Genomic DNA, 5,271 nt, shown 5'->3' with positions numbered 1-5,271 from the left:
TTATCAGATTCTACTACAAAAGCCTATACTCAACAAAACTGAAAAATATAGAGAAAATGGACAATAAATATCTAATAAATATGAGGTACCATATTTAAATCAGGATCAGATAAACCATCTAAACAGCCCCATAACCCCTAAAGAAATAGAAGCAGTCACCAAAACCTTCCAACCAGGAAAAGTACAGGACCAGATGGGTTTGGTGCAGAATTCTATCAGACCTTAATAGAAGACCTAATACCAACACTCTCCAAACTATTCCACAAAATAGAAATAGAGGAAATGCTACCCAACTCACTCTTTGAAGCAACAATTATGTGCATTCCTAAACCACACAAAGACCCTACAAAGAAAAAGACTTTTAGACCGAATTCCCTCATGAACATTGATTTTAAAAAATGCTCAATAATATTCTTGCAAACCAAATCCAAAAACACATCAAAACAATCATTCACCATGATTAAGTAAGCTTTATTCCAGGAAGGCAAAGATGATTTGATATATGAAAATCCATTGATGCAATTTAGTATATAAAGAAATTCAAAGGAAGCAACTACATGATCATCGTTTTAGATGCTGGGAAAGCATTTGACAAAATTCAACATCCTTTCATGCTAAAAGTTTTGGAAAACTCAGAAATTCAAGGCTCATACTTAAACATAGTTAAAGCAATATACAGCAAACCAGTAGCCAACATCAAACTAAATGGTAAGAAACTTTAAGCAATCCCACTAAAATCAGAGACTAGACAAGGCTGCCCATTCTCTTCTTACCTAGTCAATATAGTACTGAAAGTACTAGCCAGAGCCATTAGACAGCCAAAGAGGTCAAAGGAACACAATTTGGAAAGGAACAATTCAAAATATCATTATTTGCAGATGATATGATAAAATACTTCAGTGAACCCCAAAATCAGAGAACTTTTACAGCTGATAAACAACTTCAGCAAAGTGGCTGGATATAAAATAAACTCAAACAAATCAATAGCCTTTCTCTTCTTGAAAGACAAACAGGCTGAGAAAGAAATTAGAGAATCAACCCTTCACAATAGTCACAAAGAACATAAAATACCTTGGTGTGACCATAACTAAGCAAGTGAAGGATCTGTATGAAAAGAACTTCAAGTCTCTGAAGAAGGAAATTGAAGAAGATCTCAGAAGATGGAAAGATCTCCCTTGTTCATGGATTGAAAAGAAAGATCAAAATAGTAAAAATGGCCCCATTTTGCCTAAAGCAATCTACAGATTCAATGCAATTTCCATTAAAATTCCAACACAATTCTTCATAGAGTTAGAAAGAGCAATGTGCAAGTTCATTTGGATTAACAAAAAACTCAGGATAGCAAAACCATTCTCAACAATTAAAAAAAAAAAAAAAACATCCAGAAGAATCTCCATCCCTGACCTCAGGCTGTAATACAGAGCAATCGTGATCAAAACTGCAAGGTATTGATACAGAGACAGAAAGTTAGATCAGTGGAATAGAATCAAAAACCCAGAAATGAACCCACACAAATATGGTCATTTGATCTTTGACAAAGGAGCTAAAAACATTTAATGAGAAAAGGACAGGCTCCCCAACAAATGGTGCTGATTCAACCGGCAGCCAGCTTACAGAAGAATGAAAATAGACCCTTTCTTATCTCCTTGTATAAAGCTCAAGTCCAAGTGGATCAAAGACCTCCAGATAAAACCAGATATACTGAAACTAATTGAACAGAAGATGGGAAAGAGTTTAGAACATATAGGTACAGGGGAAATTTTCTTGAACATAACACCAATGGCCTATGCTCTAAGATCAAGAATTGACAAATGGGACCTCATGAAATTGCAAAGCTTCTGTAAGGCAATAGACACTGTCAGAAGGACAGAACAGCAACCAGCAAATTGTGAAAAGATCTACCATTCCTATATCTGATAGAGGGCTATTATCCAATATATACAAACCCAAGAAGATAGGATCTAGGGAATCAATAATCCTATTTTAAAATGAGGTACAGAGATAAAAAAAAATTTCTTAACTGGGGAATATTGAATGGCCAAGGAGCACCTAAAGAAATGCTCAACATTCCTAGTTATCAGGGAAATGCAAATCAAAACAACCCTGAGATCTCACCACATACCAGTCAGAATGGTTAAGATCAAAATCTCACATGACAGCAGATTCTGGCAAGGATGTGGAGAAAGAAGAACATGCCTCCACTGCTTGTGGGACTTAAACTGGTACAACCACTCTGGAAATAAGTCTGGCAGTTCCTCAGAAAACTGGACATAGAACCCTAACCTGAGGACCCAGCTATACCACTCTTGGGTATATGCGCAAAAGTAGCTCCAACATCTAACAAGGACACATGAACAAACATGTTAATAGCAATCTTATTTATAATAGCCAGAAGCTAGAAAGAACCCAGATGTCCTTCAATATAGGAATGAATATAGAAATTGTGGTGCATATACACAATGAAGTACTACTAAACTATCAAAAACAATGACTTCATACAATTCTTAGGCAAATGGATGGAACTTGAAGCTATAATCCTGAGTGAAGTAACCCAGTCACAAAAAAAAAAAAAAAAAAAAAAAAACAAAAAAAAAAAACAAAAAAATAAACAAAACACCACTCATGGTATGTACTCACTTTTAAGTTGATACTATCTGCAAAAGCTTGAAATAACCAAGAAACCATCCACAGACCTTATGAAGCTCAAAGAACAATGAAGGACCTAGACTAAGGACTGAAGGAGCTGTAAGGATCTACAGCCCCATGAAAAGAACAAAATTATCAACTACTCAAACCCACTGCAGCTCCCAGGGACTAAAATATCAACCAATGAGTTTGCATGAAAAGACCCATAGCCTGAAGTACGTATGCAGCAAAGGGTAGCATTTTTTGACATCAATGGGAGGAGAGGCCTTTGGTCCAATGAAGGCTGGTTTTCCCAGTGTAGAGGAATGCCAAGATGCTGAGGTTGGAGAAGGTAGTTGGGAGAGGAAGCACCTTCATGGAGCCAATGAGAGGGAGAGGGAGATGGTATTGTGGGAAAGGGATAATATCTGAAATGTAAATGCAGAATATTTCCAATAAAAATATTTGGGGGGGGAAATGTCTGTACAACCAACTGTTTCCCTTGGGGGCTTCAAAATTATACCACCTGTGATCTTAATGTTGAAGTGTCACTCAGAACTGCTGCACATTAGTGGACAGCACATAGTAGCTGTGGATGAAGATGCAGAGTCAAAAGATGAAGATGTAAAACTCTTAGGCATGTCTAGGAAGATGCTCCTGGAGATGGTAACAAGGTCTCACAGAAAAAAAGTAAAACTTGATGAGGACGACAAGGATGATGATGAAGATGATAGGATGATGAAAATGATGATGGTGATTTTGATGAAGTGGAAACTGAAGAAAAGGTTCTAGTGTAGAATCCTGTACAAGATAACCCAGCCAAAAATGCACAAAAATCAAGCAAAAATGGAGAAGACTTAAAACCAATATCAAAGGGTCAAGAGTCCTTCCATAAACAGAAAAAAAAAAAAAAAAAAACTCTTAAAACACCAAAAGGACCTAGTCCTGTAGAAAACATTAAGGTAAAACTGCAATCAAGTATAGAAAAGGGTGATACTCTTCCTAAAGTGGAAATCAAGTTCATTAATTATGTGAAGAATTGTCTCTGGATGACTGACCAGGAGGCGATTTAAGATCTCTGGCAGTGGAGGAAGTCTCTTAAAGAAAATGGTTTAAACAGTTTGAAATATTCTGTCTTACTTCATTTCTGTAATTGTTAATTTCTGGCTGTCCCTTTTTAAAAAGATTTACTTATTTATTTTATGTAAGTACAGACACACCAGAAAAGGGCATCAGATCCCATTACAGATAGTTTTAATCCACCATGTGGATGCTAGAAATTGAACTCAGGAACTCTGGAAAAGCAGTCAGTGTTCTTAACTGCTGAGCCATCTCTCCAGCCCTCTGGCTGTCCTTTTTATACTGCAAAATGAGAATTTTTCCTACAGTGTTTGATGAATGTTGTCCAGGTTCAATTGCCAAGAATGTGTTGTCTAAAATCCCTGTTTAGTTTTCAAGGGTGGAACTCCAACCTTTACTTGGTTTTAAATATGTATGGAATGTTACGATAAGACATGGTAATAGTGGTGGTCATATGTGTCAATGGTAAGGAGCCAAAAAATATACATGTGAAATAAACTCAGTATTTTAATAAAGTTTTAAGAAACATCACAAAATAAAATCAGGAATTAATACACATTGTTTGTTAATAACTTTAAATCTTAGTGGTCTCTATGACCAGTAAAGAAGAAACAAGCATAGCTATTCTAATATCTGAGAACATAAAAAGCAAACACACCAGTCAGCAGGGATAATGTATTGCTACGTGCTCATTAGAATAGCAACCTAATGAAAGGAAATTACAACCTTAAACATGTGCACACCAAGCACATCTTTCTCAGCCAACCGTGGAACTTGCCCTCAAATCAACATATATAATAAAAATGCAAATCTCAACAAATACTGAAACAACATGAATTTTTGTCTTAGTTTGTGTTCTAATGATGTGAAGATACAGCATAAATATGGCAACATATATTTTAAAAAGCATTTATTAGGGCTAGAGAAACAGTCTCAATAAACAGAAACAACAACAAAGAAGAAGAGGAAGTGGGGGAGGAGGACGACGAAGAGGATTAAATAGAAACAACCTAAACAGCCTTCAAGGAATGGATAGAAAGGCAAAATGTGGTGCACATATAAAATGGAACACTATTTAGCCACGAATAAATGTGAATTCTTGACATTTTCAGATAAATTGAGATAATTGAAAATATTATATTAAATAAGATAACCGAGACTTGAAGGGCTCCGGCCATCTGCCACCAGGAACAGCTGAGATCTAGGGACACAGGCCAGGAGAGACTGCCTGCAAATAGCCAGGACACAGAGAGGTCTGAGCCGAGTGCTTGGAAAGCGCTCCCCCATTGGTTCAGGGGAGCAGGAACCCTCACATAGGGACTTGGTTTCCAACCTGAGGGCCCCTGTGTGCAGAACAAACGCTCAGGCCCTTAGCCACCAGGAACAGAGGACATCTAGGGACACAGGACAGGTACAGGAGAGACGAGAACCAATCACTGACAACAAGACCACTTATAATCACAGAAAACAAGATGGCAAGAGGAAAGCAATAGAACTTACCCAAGGAAAACCAAGACAACTTGGCAACACCAGAAACCAGCTCTCCCATCAAAGCAAAAAGCGGAA

At 37.1% G+C, this 5,271-nt stretch overlaps 1 pseudogene across 1 annotated transcript; it reads left to right on the top strand.

The window, feature by feature from the left end:
- Positions 1-3,102: 3,102 nt before the first annotated feature.
- On the top strand, positions 3,103-3,785 carry LOC308435272 (nucleophosmin-like; annotated as a pseudogene). Its single transcript has one exon. The product of its transcript is annotated as a nucleophosmin-like (transcript).
- Positions 3,786-5,271: the final 1,486 nt, after the last annotated feature.

Source organism: Micromys minutus (genome assembly GCF_963924665.1).
Source record: "Micromys minutus genome assembly, chromosome: 22".
NCBI classification, from domain to species: domain Eukaryota; kingdom Metazoa; phylum Chordata; class Mammalia; order Rodentia; family Muridae; genus Micromys; species Micromys minutus.
Note: the sequence above shows the minus strand (reverse complement) of the source record. Positions and strands in the feature narration are given on the sequence as shown.